Below are 19319 nucleotides of genomic sequence, written 5' to 3'. Positions count from 1 at the left end.
AGCCTTTACAACGGCGCCTCTAACGCTTATCTTCTTGTACTGTTTTGTCTTTTCTTCCACATTAGGTTTAAAACTTCTTTTTTCTTTTCTATATTTGTTTCACTAAATAAAAATAATCCTACTATTTTCTTTGGGTCTTCGTCGTATGGTTATTGTAGCTCAATTACTTTATTCCTTTCTTTTCTATATTCCTGGCAAAATAACAAAAAATGTATCAAATCTTCCTCCTCATTTTCAAAAAAATTACAGTTTACATTCCCTCCATTGTGTCTATTTACAATATTCAGTTTTAACGTATTAGTTCTTGCTCTAAAAAATATCACTGAAGCAAATGTATTGTCATAAATTAACTCTTCCTTAATTTCTTTCTTACAATAATAGTAGAACATTCAAGAAATAGAACATTCAAGAAATAGAACATTCAAGAAATAGAACATTCAAGAAATAGAACATTCAAGAAATAGAACATTCAAGAAATAGAACATTCAAGAAATAGAACATTCAAGAAATAGAACATTCAAGAATATGAAGAAGAAGAAGAATTGTGCGTCGTTTTCTGTGTCTTCCAGGGGTGCCATTCGTACGATAATTATCGTACATGTACGGTTATTTTAGGTCCAGTACGATGTTCGATACATACCTTAGGTATATACAAATGTGTGTATGTATGATTAAAAAAAATTTCTAAAATACCTTGAAATAAGTTATATATGTTACTTCATCATTTTGAAAGTGTGTAGATAATTTTGGTTTATAAAACGACAATTTTATAGCTTATGTACGATAATCCAATCGAAATAATCTGGCAACCCTGGTGTCTTCATAACAAGTGTTGTGTTTACCAAATTCCCGCAATTTGTTGTATAAAAAAACTCGTGAATTTCGTATAATAGGATAAAATAACACCGGTTGTAAGTGAATATACTGTCTATATATTTCATATTGTTGTAAAATGTGTGAATATTTCTGTTAGCAACTTTAGCAGTGGCACAAATTGCTGAAGTATCTTAGCTTATAAGTCTTGCCGTACTATAGTACTTGATTGTGTAATATACGTTATTTTAGCATAAAACTATAATTTTTTTTAGTGAATATGTATAATAGTTTGCATTGTTAGTTATTGGTAAAAACACACATTCAATTCACTGTATTTATGATAACCTTAAGCATAGAATGAAAATCACGAAAGGTAAATCTTTACCCATGCACCGTCATTAGTGAACCTTGAATCCCAATACTCCTATCTAGTCCTGCTTAGGATGCTGTACTCCTAACGACTTAGCTAAACTGCCCTTAGACCTGCCTAGGATACCGTATACCTATCGACTTAGCTAAACTGCCCTTAGACCTGCCTAGGATACCGTATACCTATCGACTTAGCTAAACTGCCCTTAGACCTGCCTAGGATACCGTATACCTATCGACTTAGCTAAACTGCCCTTAGACCTGCTTAGGATGCCGTACTCCTAACGACTTAGCTAAACTGCCCTTAGACCTGCCTAGGATACCGTACACCTATCGAGTTAGCTAAACTGCCCTAAGACCTCTTGTACTTGTAATACATTCAGTTATCTTTTGGGGTAGGATTATAGTTATGGCCAGAACAAGATTTTGAACAGAAGAATTAGTTTTTCCTGTAATAAATAATGTGCTTTCACTGAATTTGACCGTCATTTCAACAGTATTTAAACCAAAAACCTATTGACCGCTTAAGAACTGGGATTTTTAAATATCTAACTTAGCCGGTGAATATATAATAGCTGAGCATCCGGCGGCTCGACAGAAAAACACAAAAACTCGCGAGCGATCGCTATGAAGGTTGCGGGTGTGCCCACTAGCGCCAACTATCGGCCAGATACCGCATATACATGTAAACAGACCCAATTTTTCTCTGTCGGTCTGATCGACAAGACGTACCATTACTCGCTGTTAACCTGGAGTTTTTCAACAGTCTTGGTGAAGTACTTCCTTTTGGTTTGAGCTTTCGCAGTGCAGGTGTTTTATCTTCAACTTGAATCTTGAACTCGTTTTTGGATAGATTTCATTGTTGATGACTTTGGATTGTTTTTTTGGACTTTCTTTGACTTTTAAATGGCCGACCCTTCCCTTAGTACGGAAGTGTGTTTTAGGCTTTTAGCAATTATCTTATCACGTTATAAATTGTTGTTGTTAATTATAGATTTTCCTCTATATATTTTATATCTCAACCGCCTTTATTAGGCCTCTTCGATTAGCTTTCCATTTATAATAAACATCAAGATAAATTTTAATGATTTGTTTATATGCGACCTTACCTATTCCTCCCCTAATCCGAGAGTAGCCGGTCCTAACTTGGAAACCGAAGTTAAACAACGTTGAGCCCTTTCAATCGTAAATAACTTTTACAGAGCAAATGATTTAAAACTTATTAAATGAATATTTTTTAGTAGATATTTTATGAAAGATTTTCTTTGAATAGTCTTCGTACTGTTTCAAAGATGAACTAACGTTTAGTTTATTTATGCTACGCAGTTTGCGCTCTATCGTTACGATAGAGAGAGAGAGAATCACGGTTTCACTTTGCAGAAAGAGTAAATCGATTCTGACGTTTTGTTCATTCTTCTTTCAAACTTAAATGTTTTAAATACTAATTTAAAGGAACTTGTTAATTTTCAATTTCTTAGTCCCTTCAGTTTTTTCCTTTGGTCAAATAACCTGTTTATTGACGAAAGGTGAGTGGGCTTTTCTCTTCGGTGCGAAATCAAGAGAGAGAGAGAGATAGAGAGAGAGAGAGGAAGAGAGAACGTTCCGATCATTATTCTCGTCCCAAGCGAGTAACGTTGTTCTCGAGTCAGTTTTTTACTCTCGTCCCTAGTCTCTGTACGGGGAGAAAGGATAAAACGTTTTTAGTTTTTATTCTCGTCCCAAGGCACTGTACGGTGAAAGATTGAAAACGTAGTTTTGAATGAACTAGTGTTTAGTCTCCTCCCCAACCACTGATCTTTTTATCTTTATATATGTTTACTGTTTTTTGCTTGTATTAATGTGCTTACATTATACGACTTATTTCGCAATTATAACCTTTTGATGAGGGGAGAATTGCGTGCTTCAGGTAGAAATCAGTTTTATTCATGCCTAATGTGAATTGTTGAAAAATTCGATTTCAGTGAAGTAAGTGCAAAACAGAAAATCGTAGTGATAAAGTGATAATTGCGCAAAGTGTTATCAGTGTTGCGACCGAGGGTTCGTCTGTTCGTGCCTGTCGTTCGCCTAGTCCGAGACCTCTTGCAAGCTCCCAAGCCCAGGGGAGAAGTAATGTCGTACGACTTATGGGTTCGAGAGGCCTTGATCAGCGAACAGACGTTCCCTCTATGGTTTCAGGCGTGTCTCATCAAGACCGCCCCTACCATAAGACGAGCGAGACGATTTTCTCCTCGTCATCCGAAGGCTTTTCGCGTAAGAAACCGTGGAGCAAGGTTTCGAGGCCCTTAAAGCGAAAGTCAGTCCTTTCAGGACAGGTCCAGCGTCCTGGTTGTAGCCATTGGGACAGCTCTGACCCTATGCAGTCATCGGAAGACTGCTCGCCGCCTAAACAAAAGCGTAACACAGGCTCCGAGAGTCTTATTGTAGGCAAGGTTTTGCAGTCACAGACGTTACCCTCGTCTCTTACCGCACCCTTTCCCGTTGATCCTAAATGGGTTGTACGGCAAGACATGCAGAATAAGCTTGCCTCTCTTATGGAGGACTATTCTGCAGAGCAGGTTCACGATGATCCTCGCCGCTTAGCTGATCGAGATCCTGGCCGTCAGCCGCCCAAACGAGCCTTTGCTCGTCCTGTTGACATTGACGTTACAAAGTCACGTCAATCGTGTTTTGTAGAGCCTCACTCGATGCAGTCCCGTGTTGACTCTCAGCCGCTTGTGGACGTTCAGCCACTGCCGCTTGCTCTTGTTGACGTTCAGGACGTTCGCCAACCAGCATAGTTGACTTGTTTTGACGTTGAGCGTCAAGCACCGCAGTCAAGAGTTGTTTTGACTGCTCAGTCTAGGCAGTCAAGGCAGTCTCGAGTTGACGTCGAGCGTCCTCCCGCACCTGTTGGTTGTTGCTGGTCAGTCCTTTAAGCAGTTACATGACATAGCGTCCTTGACTGCTACTGTTGCTCCTTTGCGTGTGGACTCTGCTTGTCAAGCATTGCCACCACGGCAGGTCTCTCCCTTGCTTGAGACTCGGCAATTGTCGGACAAGGTTCCTTCAGATGAGGAAGTTGCTGATCCCCCTCCTACTGATATTCCCTTGAGGACTCTGTCAGACGGAGAGGAGCCTAAAGCTGCTCAGCCCTCTATGGACTTTAAATAAATCATGCTGATTTTTAAGGATCTTTGTCCGGATCTTTTTGTAACTGCTGCTCCTCGTTCGCCTAAACGTCAGAGTTTACACTAGGCCTAGCTACTTCGAAGCCGTTGTTTTCTAAGCTAGTGCTCTCTCGCTCTTCTAAGAGAGCTTTACGTTTGCTAGGCGACTGGTTAATCACCAGGAGGAGTTTGGGGGAGACAGCCTTTGCTTTCCCTACTTTTAAGCTGGCTTATAGAGCGAGAGTCTGATATGACTCGGGAGAAGTTCTCGGCTTGGGAGTTCCTGCCTCTGCCCAGATAGACTTCTAAAACCTCATAGACTCTCCCTGGCGCCTGGCCATGAGACGCTCCAAGATTTTATGGTCGGCTTCAGAGCTAGACCATCTCCTGTTAGGAGTTTTTTTCGAGCGTTTGAAGTTTTGCTGTACAATTATGTCATGCATAAACAAGGCTATCAGGGATGGCTCCAATAATCGACAGCCACGTTCTCTGCAGGAACAAGTCTACAGGGATGGCTCCAATGATCTGGCAGCCATGTTCACTGCAGGAGTACGTAAGAGGCAAGTGCGCTCAATGTGTTCATTGTCAAGACAAACTTCACGATGAAGTCTACCAGGCTGTCTTGACAGCATTAATGGAAGGCGACTGGATGGTTTCTCTCTCGACCTTCAGGAGGCATACTTCCACATTCCTATACACCCGGATTCCCAACCGTTTCTGAGGTTTGTTTACAGGAATGTGGGGTACCAGTTTCGAGCCCAGTGCTTTGGCCTCAGTCCTGCTCCTCTCGTGTTTACGAGGCTCATGGGGAATGTGGCAAAATCCCTCCATCTATCGGGAATCCGAGCCTCCCTGTACTTGGACGACTGGCTTCTCAGAGCATCGTCCAGTCTTCGCTGTCTGCAGGATCTACTTTGGACGTTGAGTCTGGCCAGGGAGTTGGGACTTTTGGTCAACCTAGAAAAGTCCCAACTGATCCCATCCCAGATTATTCTATATTTGGGGATGGAGATTCGCAGTCCAGTTTTTTCGGGCTTTTCCGTCTGCCACCCGAATAGAACAAGCCCTGCTCGAAGTCCAACTAATGCTGAAAAGAGAACGTTTGTTCAGTCAGGAGTTGGAACAGTCTCGTAGGGACTCTCTCATCCCTGGAGCAGTTTGTCTCGCTAGGGAGACTACACCTTCGGCCTCTCCAGTTCCATCTAGCCTCTCACTGGAACAAGGACAAGACGTTAGAGACGGTATCATTCCCAGTCTCCGAACCAGTAAAGGCATGCCTGAAATGGTGGGACAGCAATATCAGTCTGAGAGAGGGACTATCCCTAGCAGTCAAGAACCCAAACCACGTGTTGTTCTCAGACGCGTCGGATTTGGGTTGGGGTGCGACCCTGGACGGTCGGGAATGCGCTGGTCTGTGGACCTCAAGTCAGAAGAGCATGCACATCAACGGCAAGGAGCTATTAGCAGTCCACTTGGCCTTGATGAAATTCAAAAGCTTTCCTCGAAACTAAGTGGTAGAGGTCAACTCAGACAACACCACAGCTTTGGCTTACATCTCCAAGCAAGGAGGCACACACTCCTTCACGCTGCTCGAGATCGCAAGGGACCTTCTCATATGGTCAATAAATCGAGGCATCTCCCTGTTGACGAGATTCATCCAGGGGGACTTGAACGTCTTGGCAGACTGTTTCAGTCGGAGGGGTCAGGTGATACCCACGGAATGGACCCTCTACAAGGACGTGGGCAAGAGTCTTTGGGCTACTTGGGGTCAACCCACCATAGACCTCTTTGCCTCCTCGTTGACCAAAAGGTTACCAATCTATTGCTCTCCAGTCCTAGATACAGAAGCAATCCACATAGATGCATTTCTACTGGATTGGTCTCATCTGGACCATTCAAGATAGTCAACAAGGTACTGCAGAAGTTCGCCTCTCACGAAGGGACAGGGTTGACGTTGGTTGCTACCCTCTGGCCCGCGAGAGAATGGTTCACCGAGGTACTTCAATGGCTGGTAGACATTCCAAGAAGTCTTTCTCTAAGGGTAGATCTCTTACGTCAGCCCCACATAAAGAATGTTCATCAAAGCCTCCCCGCGCTTCGTCTGACTTCCTTCAGACTATCGAGAGACTCTCAAGAGCTCGAGGCTTTTCGAAGGAGGCAGCCAGTGCGTTTGCGAGAGCTAGGAGAGCTTCTACCTTCAGAGTATACCAGTTGAAGTGGGAAGTCTTTCGAGATTGGTGCAAGCCAGCATCTATGTCCTCTTCCAGTACCTCTGTAGCCCAATCGGAGATTTTCTTTTACATCTGAGAAATGTTCGCTCCCTCTCAGCTCCCATGATTTAGGGCTACAGGAACATGTTGGCTTCGGTCTTTCGTCATAGAGGCTTAGATCTTTCCAACAATTAAGATCTCCAAGATCTCCTTAAGTCTTTCGAGACCTCTAAGGAACGTCGTTTGGCAACTCCTGGATGGAACTTAGACGTGGTCCTAAGGTTCCTCATGTCAGACAGGTTTGAGCCATTACATTCAGCCTCCCTGAAGGATCTCACCCTCAAGACGCTTTTCCTAGTGTGCTTGGCTTCGGCTAAAAGGGTCAGTGAAATTCATGCCTTCAGTAAGAACATCGGCTTTTCTACAGAAAAAGCCACATGTTCACTTCAACTTGGTTTCCTGGCCAAAAATGAACTGCCTTCTTGTCCTTGGCCTAAGTCTTTTTATATACCTTGCCTGTCAGAGATCGTAGGCAACGAACTTGAAAGAGTGCTGTGTCCAGTTAGAGCTCTTAAGTTCTACTTAGCTCGTACTAAGTCCTTACGAGGTGGATCTGAGGCATTATGGTGCTCAGTTAAGAAACCATCATTGCCTATGTCAAAGAATGCTTTGTCATATTTTATCAGACTTTTAATACAAGAGGCTCATTCTCACTTGAATGAAAAAGACCGATGCTTGCTTAAGGTTAAGACGCACGAAATAAGAGCTATAGCAACTTCCGTGGCCTTTAAGCAAAATAAATCTCTGCAAAGTATTATGGACGCGACCGTTTGGAGAAACAAATCGGTATTCGCGTCATTTTACTTAAAAGATGTCCAGACTCTTTACGAGGACTGCTACACACTGGGTCCATTCGTTACAGCGAATGCAGTAGTGGGTAAGGGTTCTACCACTACATTCCCTTAATTCCAATATCCTTTTAATCTGCTCTTGAAATGTTTTTTAATTGGGTTGTACGGAAGGCTAAGAAGCCTTTCGCAGCCTTTTTTGATTTGGCGGGTGGTCAAATGTCATTTCTTGAGAGCGCCCAGATTAGGGGTTTGATGAGGTCCTGTTGTATGGGTTGCAGCCCTTAATACTTCAGCTCCTGGGAGTCTTTCAGCATCCTAAGAGGATTGCTGGGCTTCGTGAGGAAGACAGACTAATAAGGCAGAGTAATCGTCTAAGTCAACTTCCTTACAGGTACCTTATATATTTGGGTTTTGTTATGATATAACTGTCAAAAACTCTAAGCATATACGCTGTAAACTTAATTAACTCTGGTCTCTACCCACCACCATGGGTGTGAATCAGCTATTATATATTCACCGGCTAAGTTAAATATTTAAAAATGATATTTTAATTATAAAATAAATTTTTGAATATACTTACCCGGTGAATATATAAATTAAAGGCCCCCCCTTCCTCCCCGATAGAGACCCAGCGGGATGAGAAAAATTGGGTCTGTTTACATGTATATGCGGTATCTGGCCGATAGTTGGCGCTAGTGGGCACACCCGCAACCTTCATAGCGATCGCTCGCGAGTTTTTGTGTGTTTTTCTGTCGAGCCGCCGGAGGCTCAGCTATTATATATTCACCGGGTAAGTATATTAAAAAATTTATTTTATAATTAAAATATCATATTTATTAGAAATCTAATGGGGTTGCTTCACCGTGCGTTTGCTATGCTCACGAAAAAAGATAAACATCAAGCTGCTATTTACTGGCAAGTGGTACATGCTGAGCTGCACACGCTAACCCTATTTATTAATAATTCCTAGATAAGTAAGTTTTTATTTTCACTGAAAATAAGTGTAATTTTCATAGAAAACGTGTTTTTCTACAGAAAAAAACTTGTTTCATAGTAGAACAGCTTTTTCTGTCTGTAATTATAATAAAACCATCCTTGGGTTGTCAGTAATTTTGTATAAATGTTGCTTATATCATCCGTTATGTCCGTAGATAGTTTGGTTACCGGATCTGGTGGTCGTATAGAAAACAAGAATCCTTCGTGTTGCTGTCACCTTACTTAATGTATCTTTGAGTATCTTGGTTAATGAAGTAACGCTATTTATTCACTTACTGGTCTTCGCTCTGTTGTAGCTCGCTACTTTCACAATTTAACAGTATTTGTCCTCTGTTCTGGATAGTGGTATATGTTGTGCTATGTGCTTAAGCCTTAATTATTTTTGCGGACAAAAAATTAATGACAAAATGTTATACACACTACCCTATCCTAGTTTGTATTATTATACAGTTTAGCCCAGGATGTATTGTGTTTTGAAAATCCGCTTGGCGATTGAAGAGACGTCTCTGCTTTTTACGACCTTTCTTTGTTGATATCCATTTCTAACAAAGTTTAAAATCCCTTATCAAAGCGGGCTAATGCCTGAGCTCGTCTGACTACTTGACCTTTTATTGTTTTTTGATACAGATGAAAATTCCTTTTTCGCTACTCTTTTCTATTGTCAAGTTCAGTATGCTTCATTTGTCAGTTCCTTATTTAGACTCCTCTTTGGAAATTATATGGCTATAGTACATTATAGAAGAAAGGTTACTTTAAATCTATCATTTCTACCTGGATAATTTTTTTACTTGACTAAAGTAATAAAGATAAAAACTGGAGGAAGTAGAATTTCACCTCCTCTTTGGAAATTATATGGCTTTAGTACAATATAGAAGAAAGGTTACTTTAAATCTATTATTTTTCAATATTAATCTTACCCGATAATCATGTAGCTCTCAACTCCGTTGCCCGACAGAATTCTACGGACGGGATACGCCAGCGATCGCTATACAAGAAGGGGGTGTACTCACCAGCGCCACCTGTGGCCAGGTACTGCAGTACTTCTTGTTGACACCACCTCAATTTTTCCTCTGTCGTGCTTCCGGCAAGACCTACATGGATACGCTTATAATTTTGGAGTCTTTGTTCACGGTTTTGGTGAAGTATTGCTCTGAGATTTCAGCTTTCGCTATACAGGAAGCTTTTCCCTTAGCTTAGATAGCTTTTGGATTAATTTTGATTAATGGTATAACGATCTTTGCTTTAATTTGGAAACCCCCTTTGACTGTTCTCTGATTCAAGATGTCCGACCATTCACAAGCTCCTACCCAAAGACGATGTAGAGTTAGCACTTGTGTTAGGCGTCTTCCGAAGGCCTCGGTTGATCCTCACACCGTTTGTTCCGACTGTCGGGGAAAATCCTGCCAGTTGGATAATCGATGTGAGGAATGTGCCGGTCTTTCGGAATTTGATTTTATTCAATTCCTTAAATATACGACTAAGTTAGAGAGGGAGAGAGTTAGGAGGAGTTCGGCTCGCTCTTTGCTTTATTCATCCCCCCATGATCCTCATCCTTTTCCTCCCCCTGTAGTGGCTACCCCCGAACCTACTATTAGTGCTCAGCCTGATTTGTCGGATGTTTTACGTGCCATTCAGGCTTTAGGGGATAAGGTGGAGTCGGTAGTGAGTGACCACAAGTTCCTCTTGGCAGACGTCAAGGAACTTAAAGTGAAAAGTGCAGTGGGAAGTGGTAGTGCCAGTGCTGTGCCTAGTGCTAGTGTCAGTGTCAGTGTTGCGCGTGAGGATACTTCTTTGCGTGCCAGTCGTCCTCCCAGTCCGGGACCTCTTGCAAGCTCCCAAGCCCAGGGGAGAAGCAATGTCGAAGGGCAAAAGGGTTCGGCAGGCCTTGATCGGCGCACAGTAGTATCCTCAGTGGTTGCGGGCGTATCTTATAGAGATCGTCACTTCCACTCTCAGACGATTGAGCCCTTAATTTCCTCGTCTGCAGAAGATTTTTCTGGTAGAAAACGCTGGACTCAGGTCTCAAGACCTCTTAAGCGTAAAGTCCAGACCGCGCGAGTCCAACAGCCCGGGTGTAGCCATTGGGCTAGCTCGGACTCGCCGCAGTCATCAGGTGACTGCACGCCTCCTAAGAGAGGTAAGGCGATGCCTCAACAGACCTCAACTTCTGTTAAAGCTATGCCTCAACAGACCTCAACTTCTGTTGATCCTAAGATGGCTATGCTGCAGACTATGCAGTCGCAGCTTGCGGTGTTGATGCGGGAGTTTCAGGCAGAGAAGGTTAATACACCTCCTCCTGCGAGCGCTCCTCCTCCTCTGCGCAGTCCAATCTGCCAGACGTATGATGTTGAGGTTCCTCAAGCTACCTCCATGCGTGAGCTGCCGCGTTGGGAGTTGCCAGATACCAGCGCTGTGCAGCAACCTCCACTTTCCTTGAGGCAGGAGCCTCTTACCACGCAGCAACCTCCTCAACAATGGGGGCAGGAGCCTTATGCTTTACAACAACCTCCTCTACCCTTGAGGCAGGAGTATCTTGCATTACAACCATCCTCGAGGCAGCAACCTCTTGAGGTACGACAACCTCTACCATCCTTGAGGCAGCCACCTCAACTCTCGCAGCAGCCACCTCCACTTTCCTCGAGGCGAGAACCTCAACTCTCGAGGCAAGCACCTCAAGAACCTCAACTCGTGAGACAAGAGCCTCTCTCTGCGCAGCCACCTCAACCCTTGAAGCAAGCGCAACTCTTGAGGCAGGAACCTCATGCTATGAGTCAGCCACCTCAACGCATGCATCTACCACTTTCTCCTCAGCTTGAGCCTCTTCCCATTCAACTTGAACCGCAGTCTATGCAGCATGAGCCTCATGTTTTACAACAGTCGCCTCTCACCACGCTTGCTCCTCAGACCTCCGCAGAACCTCCTTCATCCCAGCCTCATGACTTTGTCATTACCAGCCCTCATCCTCTTCAACAGAGACTTGAGGATGAATCCGCAAGTGCGCATGCACCCGCTCTTCAGGATTCAGCCATTCAGCATACCGCTTTAACTTTACCTCTCGCTTCTCAACCCTCAGGTGATGAGGTTTCTGAGGATGAAGCTGCTCACCTGGATGATCCTTCATCTGACGTGGAGGAACCCAAGTCATTGCCACCCTCCATTGACTTTCGCAAGGTCCTGGCTCTGTTCAGAGAGTTATACCCGGATCACTTTGTTTCTGCTACCCCTCGCTCTCCTCCATCCGAGTTCTCTCTAGGCATGCAACCTGTTAATTCTGCCTACACTAAGCTCGTCTTCGCTAGATCTTCAAAGAGAGCTTTGAGAATGTTAGGGGATTGGTTGCAGTCCAAGCAGCAACTGGGAAAGACGTCTTTTATGTTTCCACCTCCTAAGCTGACTTCTAAGGCGGGCGTCTGGTATGCCACAGGAGAGGAACCAGGCTTGGGGGTCCCTGCCTCTGCCCAGGCTGACTTCTCAAGTTTGGTTGACTCTCCACGAAGGTCGGCTATGAGACGCTCTAAGGTCTGCTGGACCTTTTCTGACCTGGACCACTTCTTAAAGGGAGTCTTTCGCGCCTTTGAAATTTTTAATTTTCTCGACTGGTGCCTGGGGGCCTTGAGCAAGAAGACTGCCCCATCTGACAAAGACTCGGCCATGCTGATCATGTCCTGTATGGACAAAGCAATTCGCGATGGTTCCGGCGAACTTGCCTCTATGTTTGTATCGGGAGTCCTCAAGAAAAGGGAACAACTTTGCTCCTTCCTTTCCACTGGTATCACCTCTTGCCAAAGGTCACAGTTACTTTTTGCTCCTCTTTCTAAGTTCCTGTTTCCTGAGGATCTTATCAAGGAATTGTCTGCGGCTCTTATTCAGAAGGACACGCATGACCTTGTGGCCTCTTCAGCACGGAAGGCTAAGGTTGCTCCTTCAGTTCCTAGAACTTACCGCACCCCAGTGGCTGATACTCCTGCTACCAGATTTATTCCGCCCTTTCGTGGCAGAGCCCCCAGCCGAGGAGGTACCCGCCCAGACGGTCACAGGGGCAGGTCCAAGAAAGGTACCAAGTCTTCGAAAAGCAAACATTGACTCTCCTCCTCTCCAGACAGCTGTAGGAGCCAGACTCAAGATCTTCTGGCAAGCTTGGGAAAGAAGAGGTGCAGACGCCCAGTCTGTCAAGTGGCTAAGGGAGGGTTACAGGATACCATTCTGCCGCAATCCCCCTCTGACCACTTCTCCCATCAACCTCTCTCCCAACTACAAGGAAAAGGACAAGAGGCTAGCGTTACATCAAGAGGTGTCGCTCCTGTTACAGAAGGAGGCAGTGGTGATAGTCCGGGATCATCAATCCCCGGGCTTCTACAACCGTCTCTTTCTGGTGGCCAAGAAGACAGGAGGTTGGAGACCGGTGCTGGACGTCAGTGCGCTCAATGCTTATGTCACCAAGCAGACGTTCACTATGGAGACGACGAAGTCGGTCCTAGCAGCGGTCAGGCAGGAGGACTGGATGGTCTCGTTGGATCTGAAAGACGCCTACTTTCACGTTCCCATTCATCCAGACTCCCAACCTTTTCTGAGATTCGTTTTTGGAAAGGTTGTGTACCAATTCCAAGCCCTGTGTTTTGGCCTAAGCACGGCACCTATGGTGTTTACGCGACTGATGAGGAATATTGCGAAATTCCTCCACTTGGCGGACATCAGAGCCTCCCTTTATTTAGACGACTGGCTGTTAAGAGCCCCCACAAGTCGTCGCTGTCTGGAGAGTCTCAGTTGGACTTTGGACTTGACCAAGGAACTGGGTCTTTTGGTCAACTTAGAGAAGTCCCAGCTTATTCCTTCCCAAACCATCGTTTACCTGGGAATGGAGATTCGGAGTCAAGCTTTTCGGGCTTTTCCGTCGGCCCCAAGAATCAACCAAGCCCTAGAGTGCATACTGAGCATGCTGAAGAGGAACAGATGCTCGGTGAGACAGTGGATGAGTCTAACAGGGACCCTGTCATCGTTAGCCCTGTTCACCGAGTTAGGGAGACTCCACCTCCGCCCCCTTCAATACCATCTAGCAGCTCACTGGGACAAGAATATGACGCTCGAAGCGGTCTCTATTCCTGTTACCAAAGAGATGAAGACTACTCTCATGTGGTGGAAGAGCAACATCCTTCTCAAGGAGGGTCTCTCGTTAGCTGTTCAGACCCCCAATCTTCATCTCTATTCGGACGCATCAGACTCGGGCTGGGGCGCGACCTTGGACGGACAGGAATGCTCGGGAACATGGAACAAGGAACAGGAAACGCTTCACATCAATTGCAAGGAGTTGTTGGCAGTACATCTGGCCTTAATGAACTTCAAGTCCCTCCTGCTAAACAAGGTGGTGGAGGTGAACTCCGACAACACCACAGCCTTGGCATACATCTCCAAGCAGGGAGGGACTCATTCGAGGAAGCTGTACGAGATAGCAAGGGACCTCCTCATTTGGTCAAGAAGTCTAAACCTCACGCTGGTAACGAGATTCATTCAGGGCAATATGAATGTCTCGGCAGATCGCCTCAGCAGGAAGGGTCAAGTCATCCCCACAGAATGGACCCTTCACAAGAACGTGTGCAGCAGACTTTGGACCTTGTGGGGTCAGCCAACGATAGATCTGTTCGCCACCTCCATGACCAAGAGGCTCCCATTGTACTGTTCCCCAATTCCAGACCCGGCAGCAGTTCACGTGGATGCTTTTCTGCTGGATTGGTCCCATCTCGATCTATATGCATTCCCGCCGTTCAAGATCATCAACAGAGTTATTCAGAAGTTCGTCTCTCACGAAGGGACACGGCTGACGTTGGTTGCTCCCCTTTGGCCTGCAAGAGAATGGTTCACAGAGGTACTGCAATGGCTGGTCGACGTTCCCAGGACTCTCCCTCTAAGAGTGGACCTTCTACGTCAACCTCACGTAAAGAAGGTACACCCAAGCCTCCACGCTCTTCGTCTGACTGCCTTCAGACTATCGAAAGACTCTCTAGAGCTAGAGGCTTTTCGAAGGAGGCAGCCAGAGCGATTGCCAGAGCAAGGAGGATATCCACTCGTAAAGTCTATCAATCCAAGTGGGAAGTCTTCCGAAGCTGGTGCAGAGCCAATGCAGTTTCCTCTACCAATACCTCTGTAACCCAGGTTGCTGACTTCCTGTTACATCTTAGGAATGTTAGATCTCTTTCGGCTCCTACGATCAAAGGGTACAGAAGTATGTTGGCATCAGTTTTCCGCCACAGAGGCTTGGATCTTTCCTCCAACAAGGATCTACAGGACATCCTTAAGTCTTTCGAGACCTCTAAAGAACGTCGCTTGTCCACTCCAGGCTGGAATCTAGACGTAGTCTTAAGGTTCCTTATGTCTCCTAGATTTGAACCTCTCCAGTCAGCCTCTTTCAAAGACCTTACTCTCAAAACTCTTTTCCTCGTCTGCCTTGCAACAGCCAAAAGAGTTAGTGAGGTTCACGCCTTCAGCAGGAACATAGGATTCACATCCGAAACAGCAACATGTTCCTTACAGCTCGGGTTTTTGGCAAAAAATGAACTTCCTTCACGTCCTTGGCCTAGATCGTTCGAAATTCCTAGCCTTTCCAACATGGTGGGTAACGAGCTAGAGAGAGTTCTTTGCCCTGTCAGAGCTCTAAAGTACTATCTTAAAAGGTCAAAACCTATACGAGGACAATCAGAGGCCTTATGGTGTGCCATCAAGAAACCTTCGATGCCTATGTCCAAAAACGCAGTTTCGTATTATATAAGGCTTCTGATTAGAGAAGCTCATTCTCACATGAAGGATGAAGACCTTGCTTTGCTGAAGGTAAGGACCCACGAAGTGAGAGCTGTAGCTACTTCGATGGCCTTCAAACAGAACCGTTCTCTGCAGAGTATTATGGATGCAACCTATTGGAGGAGCAAGTCAGTGTTTGCATCATTTTATCTCAAAGATGTCCAGTCTCTTTACGAGAACTGCTACACCCTGGGACCATTCGTAGCAGCGAGTGCAGTAGTAGGTGAGGGCTCAGCCACTACATTCCCTTAATCCCATAACCTTTTTTAACCTTTCTCTTGAATGCTTTTATTGTTGTTTTTGGGTTGTTACGGTAGGCTTAGAAGCCTTCCGCATCCTTTTTTTTTTTATTTGGCGGGTGGTCAATTCGTTCTTGAGAAGCGCCTAGGTTAGAGGTTGTGTAGAGGTCCTTTAGTATGGGTTGCAGCCCTTTATACTTCAGCACCTTAGAGTTGTTCAGCCTCCTAAGAGGAACGCTGCGCTCAGTAAGTAAGACGAACTTATTAAAGGCAGAGTAATGGTTCAAGTCGACTTCCGTACCAGGTACTTATAATTTCATTGTTATTTTGAATAACTGATAATATGAAATACGGGATACTTAGCTTCTTGATATACATGTACACTGGTTTTCACCCACCTCCCTGGGTGTGAATCAGCTACATGATTATCGGGTAAGATTAATATTGAAAAATGTTATTTTCATTAGTAAAATAAATTTTTGAATATACTTACCCGATAATCATGATTTAATTGACCCACCCTTCCTCCCCATAGAGAACCAGTGGACCGAGGAAAAATTGAGGTGGTGTCAACAAGAAGTACTGCAGTACCTGGCCACAGGTGGCGCTGGTGAGTACACCCCCTTCTTGTATAGCGATCGCTGGCGTATCCCGTCCGTAGAATTCTGTCGGGCAACGGAGTTGACAGCTACATGATTATCGGGTAAGTATATTCAAAAATTTATTTTACTAATGAAAATAACATTTCTATCTGCGTATTTTTTTACTTGACTAAAGTAATAAAAATAAAAACTGGAGGAAATAAAATTTCACCTCCTCTTTGGAAATTATATGGCTTTAGTACATTATAGAAGAAAGGTTACTTTAAATCCGTCATTTCTATCTGTATGTTTCTTTTACTTGACTAAAGAATTAAAAATAAAAATAGGAGGAAGATAGAATTTCACCATGTCAAAGGTAGCGAGAATATATGTTAATGTTCAGTGGGTTGAAGTGGCCTATTGGAAATGTCCCCGCTCAAGCTTGTTAGTTTCTTTTGTGTCTGCAGCCTCACCATCCTTGTGAGGTAATGATGGTGTGTTTTAGGAGATCCTATATGTTTACCTGTTGAGTCATGAGCAGCCATTGCCTGGTCCTCCCCGGTTCTAGCTTGGTTGGAGAGAGGCAAGGGTGCCGATCATATGTATATATGGTCAGTCTCTAGGGCATTGCCCTGCTTGCTAAGGTAATCAATGTCACTCTTCCTTGCCTCTGCCATTCATAAGCAGCCTTTAAACCTTAGATATCCTTTTCAGGTGTAGTAGGTATGGCAGAAGCGACTGTTGTAGAAAACCCAGCAGGCATTGCGGATGATGAATATCCTCCTGGTGAAGAACCTCCTAAGATTAGCGAAGAGACTAAAAATGACGCGGCAGAGGCACCAGCTGCAACAGAAAAGGATGAGCCACCCCCTCCGGGAGTCGATGCGGAAGAACAGAAGATGGAAACGGAAGACGACCAGAAGCCTAAGGACAACGACAATCTGGACGAGTTGAGTAAGTAGTATACGTGATTGTTTTTTCAGACAGACAGACAGACAGACAGAGAAAGGGACTGGCTAGTTTCAAAGACTTGCAGAAGTGGGATCATTTTGAACTTATGAAAACAGATAAGGATTCTTTTTAATAATTGATGTCTAAATTTATATCCTGGTTACAGCCATGCCAAGCTGAAACAGATATAACATTGTTTAAGATATTTGCATACAGTATGTGCATATGTATGTGCAACCGATGGTTTTAGGTAAATATTATTTCTACTGTTCATAACCACTAAATTTTCAATATTAAACTTACCCGATAATCATGTAGCTGTCAACTCCGTTGCCCGACAGAATTCTACGGGAGGGATACGCCAGCTATCACAATACTAGAAGGGGGTGTACTCACCAGCGCCACCTGTGGCCAGGTACTACAGTACTTCTTGTTGACACCTCCTCAATTTTTCCTCTGTCGTGCTTCCGGCAAGACGTTCTGGGATACGCTTATGATCTTGGAGTATTTTCACGGCTTTTGGTGAAGTATTTCTCTCAGATTTCGGCTGTCGCTTTACTGGAAAACTTCTATATTAGCTTAGATAGCTATTATTTAGTTCTGATTAATGGTTAACGATCTTTTTGCTTGATTTGGAATCCCCACTTGGCTAACTCTTTGATTCAAGATGTCTGACATTTCACAAGCCCCACCCCATAGACGATGTAGGTCTTGTAATAGGCGTATTCCGAAGGCCTCGGTAGATCCTCACACCGCTTGTTCTGACTGTAGGGAAAGACCCTGTCAGTTGGAAGATCGATGTGAGGAATGCGCCGGACTTTCGGAACTTGATTTTGTCCGATTTCTTAAGTATTCAACCAAGTTAGAGAGAGAGAGAGTTAGGAGAAGTTCTTCTCGCTCTTCACTTTTTTCCTCACCTCATGATCCCCTACCTTTTCCTCCCCCTGTAGTGGCTACCCCCGAACCTACTATTTGCCCTCAACCTGATATGTCTGTTGTTTTGCGTGCCATTCAGGCTTTAGGTGACAAAGTGGAGTCGGTGGTTAGTGATCATAAGTCTCTTATGGCCGAAGTCAAGGAACTTAAGGTCAAGAGTGCAGTGGGTGGTGATAGTGCCAGTGCTGTGACGAGTGCTAGTGTCAGTGCAGTGCCAAGTGCTAGTGTCAGTGTCAGTGTGGTGCGTGAGGGTACTTCTGTGCGTGCCAGTCGTCCTCCCAGTCCGGGACCTCTTGCAAGCTCCCAAGCCCAGGGGAGAAGCAATGTCGAAGGGCAAAAGGGTTCGGCAGGCCTTGATCGGCGCACAGAAGTATCCTCGGTGGTTGCGGGCGTGTCTTCCAGAGACCGTCACTCCCACCCGCAGACGATTGAGCCCGTCTTTTACTCGTCTGCTGAAGAATTGTCAGGGAGGAAACGTTGGACTCAGGTCTCTAGACCTCTCAAACGCAGAGTCCAAACCTCAAGAGCTCTACAACCTGGCTGCAGTCATTGGATCAGCTCTGACTCGCCGCAGTCATCAGTTTAAGGCACTCCTCCTAAGAGGAGTAAGGTGCTGCCGCAACAGATCTCTTCTGTTAAGGCTTTGCCTCAGCAGACCTTAGTGTCTGCCGACCCCAAGTTGACTCTACTGCAGTCCATGCAGTCACAACTTGCGGTCTTGATGCGTGAGTGTCAGGCTGAGAAGGTTCCACCTCCTCCTGCGATCGCTCCGCCTAACCGCAGTCCTGCCTGCCAGGCGTACGATGTTGAGGCTCCTCAGGATACCTTACCACGTTCTGAGTTTCCAGTTTCCGGTGGTGTGCAGCTACCTCCGCCTTCGTTAAGGCAACCTCAGCAATGGGAACAGGAAGCTTATACCTTACTTCCTCCGCTTCCACTTGCGGTTCCACCAGTGAGGCAACACTCTCTTGAGGTACAACAACCTCTCCCATCCATGAGGCAGACACCTCAGCTCTCGCTGCAGCGATCTCAACCCTCCTCAAGGCGAGAGCCTCAACACCTTAGCCTTGCGCCTCAGGAACCTCAACTCGCGAGACAAGTTATGCGTTCTGCGCAGCCTATACCCCAACTCTCGCAGCTCACACCTCAGGAACCTCAACTCGTTCCTCAGGAACTTGCTACTGCGCATCCGCTCACCTTACAGCAAGCGCAACCCTTGAGGCAAGACACTCATGCCAGGACTCAGCCTCCTCCACCCATGCGCCTACCTTCTGCTACTGCTTTTGACCAGCCTTTGCAACCTGAGCCTCAGGTGTTCCCTCAACAGAGACTTGAGGAGGAAACCACAAGCGTTTTTGCTCCAGCTCGTGCAGATTCTGCTGTTCAGCATACCTTACCTCTCACTTCGCTACACTCTGGTGATGAGGTTTCTGAT

Source organism: Palaemon carinicauda, chromosome 13 (genome assembly GCF_036898095.1).
Source record: "Palaemon carinicauda isolate YSFRI2023 chromosome 13, ASM3689809v2, whole genome shotgun sequence".
NCBI classification, from domain to species: Eukaryota; Metazoa; Arthropoda; class Malacostraca; order Decapoda; family Palaemonidae; genus Palaemon; species Palaemon carinicauda.
Note: the sequence above shows the minus strand (reverse complement) of the source record.